Source organism: Mustelus asterias, chromosome 4 (genome assembly GCF_964213995.1).
Source record: "Mustelus asterias chromosome 4, sMusAst1.hap1.1, whole genome shotgun sequence".
NCBI lineage: Eukaryota > Metazoa > Chordata > Chondrichthyes > Carcharhiniformes > Triakidae > Mustelus > Mustelus asterias.
Window position 1 is genome coordinate 142264898 of NC_135804.1, and position 16728 is coordinate 142281625.

The following is a 16728-nucleotide window of genomic DNA, read 5'->3' on the forward strand; positions in this document are numbered from 1 at the left end:
ATCGTCCAAACCAGACTCTCTTTTAATCTCCAATATTTTTAAAACAAATAGACAAAACCGTGCAAATGAAAATTATAAAAATGCCCAAATCTTTAAGTGCATCTATGATTTTGATCCCAAAAGTGCTGATGAGATTAGTGCTCATTTGCTGGAGACGTCAGGACAATTCTGACTTGGGAACCCTAATCCCTGGGCATTTGTGCAAATACGATAGCATTCTTGGGGAATCTTCCGTAAAGGCTAAAACACGTCCAAAGGCAATTCTTGGTAAACCCCCTTTTGTCCTCGTAGACTGATTGTTTCCATTGGCCAGGAATCTGGACTAAGAAATGTAAAGGGCCTTTGTACGATTCCTTGGGATTTGACCACTGCAGTCACAGGAGGCATTGACACCTCTTTCGAGATAACGGCCGGAATTTTACCGGCACGCCCGCCCCAGATTCGGGGCGAGCGAGACTAGCAGAACGGCATTCTCCGTTGGCCTCGGGCGGGATCATACGAGCCTCGGGCGGGCGAGGTGGTAAGATTCCGGCATACGAGTTGCTGCTGCTCTGAAGGCCAGAAATTTTTTGTGTGAGTCATAACCAGCCGTGGCTTCAGTCACGTTAAAGCCTTTGTCCAGTTTTCAAGATTTTCTAAATTAGCCATGCTGATGAACAAACCTATCCCGGGGCACACACTCACTAATGCCAGAAAGTTTTGTGCATCCATCTTACTGCAGTGCATAAATCGGCAGTCAGGAATCTCCAGAACATTGATGAAATGTTAGGATCGAAGTGGATTTAAAAAGAGAAACATAGAAAAACTACAGCACAAAACAGGCCCTTCGGCCCCATTTGTTTTTTCTGTTTTTTATTTTAGACAACCTTGACTCCTCAGCTAATCGGCTTTGATGCTCAATTGGTCATTTAATGACATTTTCTTCAAATCGTTCTTCAGCTTATATATTTCATCATAATCATCTTTTCCTAGTTTATTGTGATTGTCCAAAAACTTGGCTTTATCCTTCTTCCCACCGAATATTGCTGCAGCTGCCTTTTTGAAGAAGTTCTTGGCAGGACTGGACAGATGAAAGTCTGGTGCATAATGACAGCAAGTCTGTGACAATCTTTCAGGTGTAAATCCCTGAGTGAAAAAGTCATAATGCAGGATGTCATCTAAACTTGGTTGATCCTTTGGATTTTTTTACAAGCTCGTTGGTTATCTGTGCACAGATTGGTTGTCGTTTTTCTTACATCTCAACAGTTAACAGACTTCACAAGTATTTCACTAACTTTGGTATGTCTTAATGTCAGAAAAGACCACTGTAACTACATGTGTATGCCTGGACACACCCATGCTGCACCTGGCCTGAGACTCCTCCCTTTCCACCTGAGACTCCTCCCTTTCCACCAGAGCGAGGTATAAAGGTGATGGATCCTCCTCCTCACCTCAGTCTAGGCCAGGTCAGCTACAAGGGGGTGCTCCTGTTCTTTGTGAATAAAAGCCTGTTAAGTTCACTCACTCACTGGAGTCCTCGTATCGTGGTTGATAGTGCATCAATTTTATTCACCAAGAGAAAAAAAAACAGAATGGAGCAACTTCTAAAGCCCGATACCTTAAAACTGGACCCGCAAGCTGTGGGAGCCGCCAACAGCTTTAATCACTGGTTGAAGTGCTTCGAAGCCTTCCTCGGAGCCTCCACTGCCATCTGGTCTGATGCAGACAAGCTGCACGTGCTCAATGCCCGGGTAAGCGACGCAGTTTATGCCACCATCTGTGATGCAGAAACGTACGCGGACGCGCTAGCGCTTCTAAAGAGCCAATACAGCCAACAGACAAACGAAGTCTACGCCAGGCACCTTCTGGCTACCCGAAAACAGCGGCCGGGAGAATCAAACGCACAGTTTCTCCGCGAACTACGTGCACTCGGCAGGGCCTGTAACTGCAAGGCTGTATCCGCTGCGCAGTATACGGAGGACTTAATCCGCGATGCCTACATTACGGGCATCGCATACAACTATATTCGGCAGCGCCTGCTAGAACAAGGTGGGCTAGGTCTACCAAAAACTGTGACACTCGCTGAATCCCTGGAAGTGGCATCCCGTAACCTCGAGACGTACGCACCTGATCACGTGACATCGTGGGCCTCACGACCACTACCATCCCAGTACTTAGGAGGGCCACAGACTTATGCCACACAGCGCCCCACCAACGACTCAACTGCTGCAGCTGTTGCACCCCCAAAGTGCTATTTTTGCAGTCTAGGGAAGCACCCCCGACAACGCTGCCCAGCAAGGGAGGTGTTCTGCTCTGGGTGCGGAAAGAAAGGCCACTACGCAAAAGTCTGCAGGGCAAAGTCGGCCTCGAAACCAAACAGCGCAGCGTGCGACCCGAAGGGACCGAAAATCCGAACACCATCAGCCGCGTGTGACCCAAGAGAGCCGCCATGTTGGACACCATCCACCACGTGTGAGTCCAGGGAGCCGCCATTTTGGACGCCATCGGCTGCGTAGGAGTCAAGGGGGCCGCCATCTTGGACGCCATCGGCCGCATGCGAGACAAGGGTGCCGCCATTTTGGACGCCGGTCGATGATTCTCCGGGACCCACGGTGGCAGCGGTCCAGCTGGACCAGTCTCGTCCGCATCAGCTCGCCAGGTCCATGATGGACATCCAGGTAAACGGCCGCGTGGGAAATTGTTTGTTTGACTGCGGGAGTACGGAGAGCTTCATCCACCCCGATACTGTGCGCCGCTACGCCCTTTCGGTGCGGCCAGTCAAACAAACCATTTCCTTGGCCTCGAAGTCCCGCTTGGTGGATGTCCTCGGGTATTGTGTGGTGACCCTTAAGGTTCAGGGGACCGAGTACACAAATTTTAAGCTCCAGGTGCTGCCATACCTCTGCGCTCCCGTACTCCTAGGGCTCGATTTCCTGACCCATCTTAGGAGTGTCACGTTGCAGTACAATGGGCCTCTTCCCCCGATCTCCATCTGCAACCCACAGTTCCGAGACTGCCCACCGCGCACCACTTGCGGCCTTTCAACCCTCCAAGTCACCCCTCCTTCGCTATTCGAACACCTCACCCCCGAGTGTAAGCCCATTGCCACGAAGAGCAGACGGTACAGTGCGGGGGACACGACCTTCATTAGGTCCGAGGTCCAGCAGCTCCTGAAGGAAGAGATCATTGAGGCGAGCACCAGCCCTTGGAGAGCGCAGGTGGTAGTGGTCAAAACTGGGGAGAAACACCGGATGGTCATCGACTACAGTCAGACCATCAACCGGTACACGCAGCTGGATGCGTATCCCCTTCCGCGCATATCCGACATGGTCAATCGGATTGCGCAATACCGGGTGTTCTCCACGATTGACCTAAAATCGGCCTACCACCAGCTCCCCATCCGCCCGGAGGACCGCAAATATATGGCTTTTGAGGCGGATGGCCACCTCTACCACTTTCTTAGGGTTCCCTTCGGCGTCACCAATGGGGTCTCGGTCTTCCAGCACGAAATGGACCGAATGGTGGACCAGAACGGGCTGCGGGCCACCTTCTCGTACCTAGATAACGTCACCATCTGCGGCCATGATCAGCAGGACCACGCCCGCCAACCTTAATAAATTCCTCCGTACGGCCGCTCTCCTAAATCTGACCTACAATAAGGAGAAGTGTGTCTCCCGCACTCACCGCCTCACCATCCTGGGATATGTAGTGGAGAACGGGGTCATCAGCCCCGATCCTGACCGCATGCGCCCCCTCATGGAACTTCCCCCTTCCCACCACTCTTAAAGCACTGAGGAGATGCCTGGGCTTCTTCTCATACTACGCCCAGTGGGTCCCTAATTACGCGGATGAGGCCCGTCGGCTTATCAAATCCACCCTTTTTCCCCTGTCGGGAGAGGATTGCTCGGCCTTTGACCGCGTCAAAGCGGACATCACGAAGGCCACGATGCACTCTGTGGACGAGTCAATCCCCTTCCAGGTGGAGAGTGATGCATCTGACTTTGCCCTGGCCGCCACCCTTAACCAGGCGGGCAGACCCATAGCCTTCTTCTCACAAACCCTCCAAGGCTCGGAAATTCAACACTCCTCTGTTGAGAAGGAGGCTCAGGCCATCGTCGAAGCAGTGCGACACTGGCGCCACTACCTAGCTGGCCGGCGGTTCACCTTGCTCACGGACCAACGTTCGGTGGCTTTCATGTTCAACAACGCGCAGAGGAGCAAGATTAGGAATGATAAGATACTGAGGTGGAGGATTGAGCTCTCCATCTACAATTACGATATCTTATACCGGCCCGGGAAGCTCAACGAGCCTCCGAACGCTCTGTCTCGCAGAACATGTGCCAGCGCGCAGGTGAACCAACTACAGACTCTCCACAATGACCTCTGTCACCCGGGGGTCACCAGGCTCTACCATTTTATTAAGGCCCGTAACCTGCCCTATTCTGTTGAGGACGTCCGGTTTACAGAAGGATATAGATAGGCTGGAAATTTGGGCAAGGAAATGGCAGATGGAGTTCAATCCTGATAAATGCGAAGTGATGCATTTTGGTGGGAATAATGTAGGGAGGAGCTACACGATAAATGGAAGAACCATAAAGGGTGTAGAGACGCAGAGGGACCTGGGTGTGCAAGTCCACAGATCTTTGAAGGTGACGTCACAGGTGGAGAAGGTGGTGAAGAAGGCATATGGCATGCTTGCCTTTATAGGACGGGGCATAGAGTATAAGAGTTGGGGTCTGATGTTGCAGATGTATAGAACGTTGGTTCGGCCGCATTTGGAATACTGCGTCCAGTTCTGGTCGCCACACTACCAGAAGGACGTGGAGGCTTTGGAGAGAGTACAGAGGAGGTTTACCAGGATGTTGCCTGGTATGGAGGGGCTTGGTTAAGAGGAGAGATTGGGGAAACTGGGGTTGTTCTCCTTGGAAAGACGGAGGATGAGGGGAGACTTAATAGAGGTGTATAAAATTATGAAAGGCATAGATAGGGTGAACGGTGGGAAGCTTTTCCCCGGGTCGGTGGTGACGTTCACGAGGGGTCATAGGTTCAAGGTGAAGGGGGGGAGGTTTAACACAGATATCAGAAGGACATATTTTACACAGAGGGTCGTGGGGGCCTGGAATGTGTTGCCGGGCAAGGTGGTGGAGGCGGACACACTGGGAACGTTTAAGACTTATCTAGACAGCTATATGAACGGAGTGGGAATGGAGGGATACAAAAGAGTGGTCTAGTTTGGACCAGGGAGCGGCGCGGGCTAATTGTTCTTTGTTTCTCGTTTCAAGGCTTCATTCTATGATCATCTTGCTGGTGCCAGTACAGAGCGAGACTGCGGATAGTTGGGAACCTGTCTCGGGGGCAGGGAATTCAGATGGTGTTCGTGGAAGTGGAAATGACTAGGGTTGGGAAGCATTTTCCGATCAGGGCCAGTGTGATCTCCTGGACTCGTTTCGATCGCCTCAGGGGGTCGGAGAGGAATTTCCCAGATTTTTTTTCCCCATATTGGCCCTGGGGTTTTCACTCTGGGTTTTCGCCTCTCCCTGGAGATCACATGGTCTGAAATGGGGGGGTGGGGGTGAGTTAATAGGTTGTGATGAACAAAGCATCGTAGCTGTGAGGGACAGCTCGGTGGATAGGATATCAGTATGTAGATAGGCTGGAAAATTGGGCGGGGATCCTGGATTCAGGATTCAATCCTGGACCGGGGAGCGGCGCGGGCTTGGAGGGCCGAAGGGCCTGTTCCTGTGCTGTATTGTTCTTTGTTCTTGTTCTTATAACCAGACACTGTCCGGTCTGCGCAGAGTATAAGCCACACTTCTATCAGCCAGACAAGGCACACCTCATAAAAGCCACCCGCCCCTTTGAACGCCTCAGCGTCGATTTCAAAGGGCACCTTCCTTCTTCTGACCGCAACATCTATTTCCTCAACGTTATAGATGAGTACTCACAATTCCCCTTTGCCATCCCCTGCTTGGACATGACCTCAACCACGGTCGTCAAGGCCCTGCACGGCCTCTTCACCCTGTTCAGTTACCCTAACTACGTCCACAGTGACCGGGGATCCTCATTCATGAGCGATGAGCTGCATCAGTACCTGCTCTCCAAGGGCATAGCCTCGAGTAGGACCACCAGCTACAACCCCAGGGGTAACGGGCAGGTAGAGAGGGAGAACGCGACAGTCTGGAAGGCCGTTTTACTAGTGCTACGGTCTAAAGGCCTTCCAGTCTCTCGCTGGCAAGAAGTCCTCCCCGATGCACTGCATTCAATTCGGTCCCTCCTGTGTACGGCTACCAATGCCACCCCCCATGAGCAGATGTTTGCTTTCCCAAGGAAGTTCTCCTCGGGAATCGCACTACCTGGGCTGGCTTACCCAGGCCCCATTCTGCTCCGGAGGCATGTACGGCCCCATAAGTCGGACCCCCTGGTCGAAAGGGTCCAGCTCCTCCACGCCAACCCCCAATATGCCTATGTGGCATACCACGATGGGTGGGAGGACACGGTCTCTATCCAGGACCTGGCGCCTGCGGGTGCCCCGGAGCCCACGATGACCCCCCCCACCCCACATCCCTAGACCCCTCTGTTCAGGTAGCACCAGGTCCGCTTACATCTTTGCCCCTTGTACGCAGCTCGCCTGAGCCCCCGGAGTCACCACGCAGGACCCGACCAGAAGGGACGACGACGGACGCGAGTGGTTCCACCCTGCCACCGGAAACAACACCTCAACCGGTACTGCGGCGGTCACAGCGACTGATCAAGCTGCCCGACAGGCTGAACCTGTGAAGGGATGACGCCTTACCTCAGTTTTGTGACTTGTGTATATATATATCTACTTATGGTTCCACCCACCCCGCCGAACTCTTTTTTAAAGGAGGGGTGAATGTGGTGACCCACTGTAGCTACATGTATGTGCCTGGACACACCCATGCTGCACCTGGCCCGAGACTCCTCCCTTTCCACCTGAGACTCCTCCCTTTCCACCAGAGCGAGGTATAAAGGTGATGGATCCTCCTCCTCACCTCAGTCTGGGCCAGGTCAGCTACAAGGGTGTGCTCCTGTTCTTTGCGAATAAAAGCCTGTTAATTTCACTCACTCACTGGAGTCCTCGTATCGTGATTGATAGTGCATCACTATCAATTGTTTGGCAGACTGCGACAGTGTTGATGGCATTGAATATCTTGCTTCTCTTATACATTTGTACGTTTCTTTTAGGTTGCTTCTCTCAAATGGAGGCCGCCCCAACAGCATCGTGTACATTACGCAGCCCAGTGCCCAGGTATCAGATTCACAGCCATGCCCTTGCTTGCTGAGAACTTCAGGAGACAAATAATTTGGCGTGCCTCAGATAGTCCTGCTCTGTTGCTCCACTGGTTCCAATTTAGCCGCTAACCCAAAGTCCCCTACTTTCAGTTCCATAGACTCATTGATGAAGAAGTTACCTAATTTGAGGTCTCTGTGTAAGATTTCTTGTTCATGTAGACACTTCAGTCCTGATACTACCTGCCGGAGATAGTATCGCACTTCTGGTTCTGTCAGCACCTTCCTAGCTTTCAGTACGTGAGCCATTGATCTTCTGCTGCAGTGTTCCAAAAGGATGTAAATATTCTCTTTATCTTCAAAGTGATGGTAGAAGTGAACGATGTGTTTCTGGTGAAGCGTTCGGTGCAGCTCAATCTCTCGATCAATTTTCTCCCTCTGATGGGGCTTGGCCACTCTGGTGTCCGGGATGATCTTTGCAGCAAAGACACGGTTAGTAGTCAGGTCGGTCATCTCGTAGCATTTGGCAAAACCACCCTTTCCCAACACTTTTGCTCTGCAGTGACATTTGCCGGTGGCGGGATCGGTTATAATCCGAGACATCTCCGTGCTGGAGTAGGTCAACTCTTCCTGTCTCTTGGTGAAGCGGTGCTCGGTGGACTTGCCGAGAGGCTGCTCGCACATCTTGGAGTTTTGCTGGTAAGCGATAGTCCTCAGGATCTCCATAGCCAGCTGTGCTCAGCTATCCCGCAGCGATCTCCGCACTCATTTATTGCAAAGTGTTTTTGACAGCTGCATACGTTACACCAGTGAGGCCTTAACTTTCAGAAATATTGATGTGGAGATGCCGGCGTTGGACTGAGGTCGGCACGGTAAGAAGTCTCACAACACCAGGTTAATGTCCAACAGGTTTATTTGGAACCACGAGCTTTCGGAGCACTGCTCCTTCATCAGGTGATTCCAAATAAACCTGTTGGACTTTAACCTGGTGTTGTGAGACTTCTTACTGTTCAGAAATATTGTCATGTCGTAAAAGTGCTTTACCTCTCACCTTGTTGTGCTCCATCGATGAATAAATTAACAAAGGTTTTTCTTCTGGGGAACAAAGCTTTTAGTATGAAGAATGACCAATGCATAACATGTCACCTGCTAACAAACAGTCACAAATGATTATTGCTGTGGTAACTTTCATTGCAGTGGGCAGGACTTTCTCTTGGGTTCAAGCTGATAACTTATGGACAAATAGTAGTAGGCCATTTGGCCCCTCAAGCCTGCTCCGCAATTTAATAAGATCATGGCCGATCTGATGGTGACTTCAAATCTTCATCCTGCTTACCCCTAATAACCTATTGCCTCCTTGCTTACCAAGGATCAATCTACCTTCCAACACTCTGCTTCCACCACCTCTTCAGCAAGAGAGTTCCAAAGAATCACAACCCTCTGGGAGAAACAAATTCACTTCACTTCCATTTGAAACGGGCAACCCCTTACTTTTAAACAGGAGCCACTAGTTCTGGATTCTCCTATAAGTGGAAACATCCTCTCCAAATCCACCCTTTGAAGGCCCCACAGAATCTTACTGCTGGTATTTTATGACCTCACTTGGGCGAAGCTCGTAAAATCCCGCCCGAGGCCAACGGAGAATTCTATTCTGCGAGCCTCGCCCATCTCGATTCCGGGGCAGGCGTGTCGGTAAAATTCCGGCCTATATGTTTCAAACAAGTCACCTCTTACTCCACAAAACTAGGCACGGTAGCACAGTGGTTAGCACTGCTGCTTCACAGCTCCAGGGACCTGGGTTCGATTCCCGGCTTGGGTCACTGTCTGTGTGGAGTTTGCACATTCTCCTCGTGTCTGCGTGGGTTTCCTCCGGGTGCTCCGGTTTCCTCCCACAGTCCAAAGATGTGCGGGTTAGGTTGATTGACCATGCTAAGATTGCCCCTTAGTGTCCTGGGATGCGTAGATTAGAGGGATTAGCGGGTAAAATATGTGGGGATATGGGGGTAGGGCCTGGGTGGGATTGTGGTCAGTGCAGACTCGATGGGCCGAATGGCCTCTTTCTGTACTGTAGGGTTTCTATGATTTCTATGAAAACTCCAGCAGATGCAAGCCGAGCCTGTCCAACCTTTCCTCGCAAGACAACCCATCCATTCCAGTATTAGTCTTCTCTAAACTGGTTCCAATTTGCACCTTTTTTTATATAAGGAGACCATTACTGTACTCAGTACTCCAGACGTAGTAGCACTCTGTCTAACTGAAGCATAATCTCCTTACTTTTGTATTCAATTCCCCTTGCAATCAATGATAACATTCTATTAGTTTTCCTAATTACTTGCTCAGTTTACTTACACTCAGATCCCTCTACACTTCAGAGCTCTGTAATCTCTCATCATTTAGATAATATGCTTCTTTTTTATTCATGCTGTCAAAGTAGACAATTTCACATTTTTGCTACATTTATACTCCATTTGCCAGATCTTTGCCCACTCACGTAAGCTATCTATATTTTTGTAGCCTCCTTAAGTCCTTTCACAATTTACTTCCCAACCTAGCAAGCCAATCTTCTCTCCATGCCAGCATGTTACCCACTCCACGGTGAGCTTTTATTTCCCACAATGACCTTTGATGCGGCACTTTATCAAATGCCTTCTGGAAATCTAAGTATAATACATCCACCGGTTCCCCTTTATCCATGGCACGTTACTTTCAAAACAACTCCAACCAGCTGGTTGGACATGAATTCCCTTCCACAAAACCATGATAACTCTGCCTGATTACTTTGGACTTATCCAAGTGCCCTTCTATAGCTTCTTTAACAGTATAAGTCCATGACTGCCTCCAGTGTGAAGTGTGGTAAATTAAGGTAGATATCCCAAATATCGCTGAACACACACTGTGCATGTTTCAAATAAACAAAATAAGTGACAGCCATTTGCTGCTTCATTCCTCAGGACAATGCCTTGACCAATCAAGCTGTCTGGCTTGAATTTCTAAACCATGCTTGGCAGTTAACTGTCATAGAGACCCAACAGTGCAGAAGGAGGCCATTCGGCCCATTGAGTCTGTACCGACCACAATCCACCCAGGCCCTATTCCCATACCCTCATTTACCCTGCTATTCCCCCTAGGGTTAATTTAGCATGGCCAATCCACCTAACCCGCACACCTTTGGACTGTGGGAGGAAACCGGAGCACCCGGAGGAAACCCACGCAGACACGGGGAGAATGTGCAGACTCCACACAGACAGTCACCCGAGGCTGGAATTGAACCCAGGTCCCTGGCACTGTGAGGCAGCAGTGCTAACCACTGTGCCACCGTGCCGCCCATTGGCCATGGACTAGTGCTTTGTCCACAGTGCTCTATTAATTAGATTCTATTTGCCAACCAACCCACATCCTCTTCTCATAGAGTATGAAGTTGTTGCTTTCCCTGACGATGGTATTCATGCGAATGTCCGAGGAAGTTCAAGACAATAAGCTTCAACAAAATGTATTTATTCTGCAAAATTAAAATTCTGTGCTAATGACAAGTGACTATTTATATTCTAAGTAGGTGTGCTTTGGCAGGAAGATTTAGACCTTCTGATGGAGGTGACTCACAGAGTCATAGAGGTTTACAGCATGGAAACAGGCCCTTAGGCCCAACTTGTCAATGCCATCCCTTTTTAACCCCGAAGCTAGTCCCAATTCCCCGCATTTGGCCCATATCCTACAATACCCATTTTACCTATGTAACGTCGAAATGCTTTTTAAAAGACAAAATTGTACCCACCTCCACTACTACCTCTGGCAGCTCGTTCCAGACACTCACCACCCTCTGTGTGAAATAAATACCCCTCTGGACCCTTTTGTATCTCTCCCCTCTCACCTTAAACCTATGCCCTCTAGTGTTAGACTCCCCTACCTTTGTGAAAAGATGTTGACTATCTCGCTGATCTATGCCCCTCATTATTTTATAGACATCTGTAAGATCACCCCTAAGCCTCCCATGCTCCAGGGAAAAAAGTCCCAGTCTATCCAGCCTCTCCTTATAACTCAAACCATCACGTCCCGGTAGCCTCCTAGTAAATCTTTTCTGCCCTGTTTCTAGTTTAATAATATCCTTTCTACAATAGGGTGACCAGAACTGTACAGAGTATTCCAAGTGTGGCCTTACCAATGTCACTATAGTTAAGAAAGCCCACCAATGCCTCTACTTTCTCAGAAGACTAAGGAAATTTGGCATGTCAGCTATGACTCTGACCAACTTTTACAGTTACACCAAAGAAAGCATTCTTTCTGGTTGTATCACAGCTTGGTATGGGGCTCCTGCTCTGCCCAAGGCCGCAAGGAACCTCAAAAGGTCGTGAATGTAGCCCAATCCATCAGGCAAACCAACCTCCCATCCATTGACTCTGTCTACACTTCCCGCTGCCTCAGCAAAGCAGCCAGCATAATTAAGGACCCCACGCACCCTGGACATTCTCTCTGCCACCTTCTTCCATCGGGAAAAAGACACAAAACTCTGAGGTCACGTAGCACCGACTCAAGAACAGCTTCTTCCCTGCTGCTGTCAGACTTTTGAATGGGCCTACCTTGCATTACGTTGATCTTTCTCTACACCCTAGCTATGACTGTAACACTACATTCTGCACTCTCTCGTTTCCTTTTCTATGAACGGTATGTTTTGCTGTATAGCGTGCAAGAAACAATACTTTCCACTGTATGTTAATACATGTGACAATAATAAATCAATCAAAACAAATCAAATCAAAACTTCAACAAGACATCCCAATTCAATGTTCTGACCAATGAAACCAAGCATGCCGAATGCCTTCTTCACCATTCTGTCTACCTATGACTCCACTTTTAAGGAGCTATGAACCAGTACCCCTAGATCTCTTTGTTCTAGAATTTTCCCCAACACCTTATCATTAACTGAGTACTACATTAATTTAAGCCTTAACTGAGTTGATTTGAGATACCTGAAGATTCTGTGCTGTCAGAACTCTTCCCCTTTCCAATAAGTAACAGCCTTTTAAATACTAACAGAAGTTTCATTTTGAGCACATTGGTTACAGCGGCACGGTGGCACAGTGATTGGCACTGCTGCCTCACAGTGCCAGGGACCCGGGTTCAATTCCCAGCTTGGGTCACTGTCTGTGTGGAGTTTGCATGTTCTCCCCGTGTCTGTGTGGGCTTCCTCCGGGTGCTCCGGTTTCCTCCCACAGTCCAAAGATGTGCTGGTTAGGTGCATTGGCCATGCTAAATTCTCCCTCAGTGCATCCGAACAGGTGCCAGAGTGTGGCGACCAGGGGATTTTCACAATAACTTCATTGCAGTGTTAATGTAAGCCGACTTGTGACTAATCAATAAATTTTTTTAAAGCTACTGGCAGTGATAATACTACAAGAATTATGTAACATAAACTAGGCAACGATATGACCTAGTAAGAGCATTGAGTCAGAACCCAAAAGTTAATGTAAAGTTGTAAAACAACTGTGCTTAGCAAAATGTGGCATGGAAATGAAGGCTCCAGAATATAATTTTAAACTTATCATTGCAGGGTTAAAAGGAGCAGACGTTCTCCTCCAAGCCCCGCATGGAAAGTCTGGACTTAACTTCATTTAATTAGACCTGTGTTCTTCTCCAAATCACACATCATCTGCCTTGAATATGTCTGCGTTGTCAATTCTTCATTGCAGCTGGGTCAAAATCCTAGTTGTACGTGTTACTTTGCTATTTCAGAAAGGCGAGAGAAGGAAAGCATGGAATTAAACACCAGTTAGCTGAAAATCTGTTGTCAAGAGATTCCTGGAGTATATGAGAATAGAATAATGGAACATTTGGAAAATTTTCAGCTGAAGATTGAACCAGCATGGATTTGTAAAGTGTAGGGCCACGCCTGGCAAATCTGGTTATATTTTTAGGTGGTGACTAATGTAATAGACAGAGGAATGTCCATGGATGCATTGGCTTTCAGAAAGCACCAACTGAATTCCTCATAAGCAACTGTTTGCTAAAATTGAAGCTCATGGAGTTGAAGGCAAATTATTGACCTGGTTAGAAAAATGGCTGAATGGGAATAAGAATATTGGGCAGGTGCAATAATTGCCTATTTGTGACCAATGACATCCCATAAGGATCTGTGTTTGGGCCTCAGTTATTCACCATATTTAATAGCTGCTGAGTAGATGAAAGAGCAAATCACATGTCCAAGTTTGCCAATGATACAACGATAAGGAAGCCAGTAGCATTATGGTATTGTCATAGAAATCATAGAAACCCTACAGTGCAGAAAGAGGCCATTTGGCCCATCGAGTCTGCACCGACCACAATCCCACCCACGCCCTACCCCCATATCCCTACATATTTACCCACTAATCCCTCTAACCTACACATCTCAGGACACTAAGGGCAATTTTTAGCGTGGCCAATCAACCTAACCCGCACATCTTTGGACTGTGGGAGGAAACCGGAGCACCCGGAGGAAACCCACACAGACACGAGGAGAATGTGCAAACTCCACACAGACAGTGACCCAAGCCGGGAATCGAACCCAGGTCCCTGGAGCTGTGAAGCAGCAATGCTAACCACTCTGCTACCGTGCCGCCCATTGGATTAATCATTGGATTAGTAATGCTCTGGGGACCCAGGTTCGAATCCCACCATGCCAGATGGTGAAAGTTGAACTCAACTAAATGAAGGCCATAAACCATTGTTGATTGTTGTTAAAACCCATCTGGTTCACTAATGGTCTTTATGGAAGGAAATCTACCATCTTTATCTGATTTGGCCTACATGTGACTCCAGAACCACAATCTGAAATGGCCTGGCAAATTACTCAATTCAAGGGCAATTAGACAACAAACAGACAGCGACACCCACATCCCATGAATGAAAAAAAAGGCAATGTAAGGGAACCAATCCCACCTCAACAGCTGGTGAAATTTAAATTCAGTTCATTAAACCTAGAAATTTGTCTCAATAGATTGTCATGAAAACCCACCTGATTCACTAATCTCTCCTCAGAGAAGGAAATCTATCTTTACCCGATCTAGCCTACACGTGACTCTAAAACTAGACTCGAGATCCACAGCAATATGGTTGACTCTTAACTGCCCTCTGACAGTTATTCAGTTTAAGGACATTTAAGGATGGACAACAAATGCTGGCTTTGGCAGCAATGCCCACATCTCATCAAAGGATAAATATGAAGGTAATATTTGTATTGTATAGCTTGGTATGGCTCCTGCTCTGCCCAAAAACCACAAGAAACTACAAAGGGCCGTGAATGAAGCCCCGTCCATCATGCAAACCAGCCTCCCAAACATTGACTCTGTCTACACTACACAAAGGTTGGAGGTGTTGTGGATAGTGTGGAGGGATGTTAGCAGTTGCAGCGAGACATTGATAGGATGCAAGACTGGGCGGAGAAGTGGCAGGTGGAGTTTAACCCAGATAAGTGTGAGGTGGTTCATTTTGGCAGGTCAAATAGGATGGCGGAATATAATATTAATGGTAGGACTCTTGGCAGTGTGGAAGATCAGAAGGATCTTGGGGTCTGAGTTCATAGGACGCTCAAAGCAGCTGTGCAGGTTGAGGCTGTGGTTAAGAAGGCGTATGGTGTACTGGCCTTCATCAATCGAGGAATTGAGTTTAGGAGTCGTGAGATAATGTTGCAGCTATATAGGATCCTAGTCAGATCCCACTTGGAGTACTGTGCTCAGTTCTGGTCGCCTCATTACAGGAAGGATGTGGAAGCCATAGAAAGGGTGCAGAGGAGAATTACAAGGATGTTGCCTGGGTTGGGGGGCATGCCTTATGAGGATAGGTTGAGTGAGCTCAGCCTTTTCTCCTTGGAGAGACAAAGGATGAGGGGTGACCTGATAGAGGTGTATAAGATGTTGAGAGGTATTGATCGAGTGGACAGTCAGAGGCTTTTTCCTAGGGCTGAAATGGTTGCCACAAGAAGACACAGGTTTAAGGTGCTGGGGAGTAGGTACAGAGGAGATGTCAGGGGTAAGTTTTACACTCAGAGGGTGGTGGGTGCGTGGAATGGGCTGCCAGCAACGGTGGTGGAGGCGGATTCGATAGGGTCTTTTAAGAGACTTTTAGATAAGTACATGGAACTTAGTAAGATAGAGGGTTATAGGTAAGCCTAGTAATCGCTAAGGTAGGGATATGTTCGGCACAACTTTGTGGGCTGAAGGGCCTGTATTGTGCTGTAGTTTTTCTATGTTTCTATGTTTCCCGCTGCATCGGAAGAGGAGCCAGCAGAATCAAGGATCCCATACACCCTGGACATTCTCTCTTCCACCTTCTTCCATCGGGAAAAAAATACAAAATTCTGAGACCACGTACCGACCGACTCAAGACAGCTTCTTCCCTGTTGCCATCAGACTTTTGAATGGACCTACCTCGCACTAAGTTGATCTTTCTCTACACCCTGGCTACAACTGTGAAACTACATTCTGCACTCTCTCCTTTCCTTCTCTATGAATGGTATGCCTTATCTATATAGTTTTCAAGAAACTTTTCACTGTGTACCAATACATGTGACAATAATAAATCAAGGTATTGGTGGCAATGCAATGTTGATCCACCGAAGGTTAAATTCTGAGGAAAGACTGCACAAACATGGGTTGGTTTCCTGGAATTTAGAAGGTTACTTGAAGGTTGAATTTAAATTTTTAAGATATTAATGGCAGCTGATAGGGTAGGTAGGGAGAAATTAGTTCAACCAATTGGATGAGGGGGTATAACCTAAAAATTAGAGCCAGACTTTTCGGGGGAGAAGTTAGGAAACATACAGAAGTGGCAGAAGTTTGGAAATTTCAGTCACAAGTGCCTTTAATTTTGGATCCATTACTAATTTTAATTCTGAGTTTGATAGGTTTCTCTTAATCAAAGATAGTAAGGGATATAGAACAAAGATGGATTTTTCAAGTTTGATCACATGACACCATTGAATAGTGGAATAGATTGGATGGAAGGGTTAAATACCTCCTGTTTCTATGTTTGTCTAACTTTTAGAGTCATAGAGATATATAGCATGGAAACAGGCCCTTTGACCCAACTCATCCATACCGACCAGGTTTCCTAAACTGAACTAGTCCCATTTGCCTGCATTTGGCCCATATCCCTCTAAACCTTTCTCATCCATGTACCTGTCCAAATGTCTTTTAAATATTGTAATTATACCCACCTCTACTGCCTCCTCTGGCAGCCCATTCATTCACCCTCTATGTAAAAACGTTGTCCCTCAGGTCCCTTTAAAATTTTTCCCCTCTCACCTTAAACCTAGGCCTCCTGGTTTTGGTCTCCCCTACCCTGGGGAAAAGACCTTGGCTATTCACCTTATCGGTGCCCCTCATGATTTTATAAATCTCCATAAGGTCACCCCCTCATCCTCCTATGCTCCAGGGAAAAATGTCCCAGCCTGTTCAGCCACTCCTTATAATTCGAACCTTCCTTTTCTTGCTTCTCAATCAAACTTGCACCGAGGCCTTGAATTAC

General features: G+C 47.9%; 1 protein-coding gene and 1 pseudogene across 2 annotated transcripts in view; one reads left to right on the plus strand and one right to left on the minus strand.

Annotated features, from left to right (window-relative positions):
• The window catches only part of eda2r (ectodysplasin A2 receptor), a 239797-nt gene that overhangs the window by 42436 nt on the left and 180633 nt on the right, over positions 1 to 16728 (plus strand). Inside the window, exon 1 of one of the 2 annotated variants that reach the window (XM_078211867.1) lies at positions 7838 to 7929. The exons of the other annotated variant lie outside the window; for it this stretch is intronic. The gene's annotated coding sequence lies outside the window, so the exon portion shown is untranslated. Of the gene's footprint in view, positions 1 to 7837; positions 7930 to 16728 lie in introns of those variants that run through there. 2 annotated transcript variants of the gene reach the window in all.
• On the minus strand, positions 865 to 7956 carry LOC144493041 (serine/threonine-protein kinase PLK2-like; annotated as a pseudogene).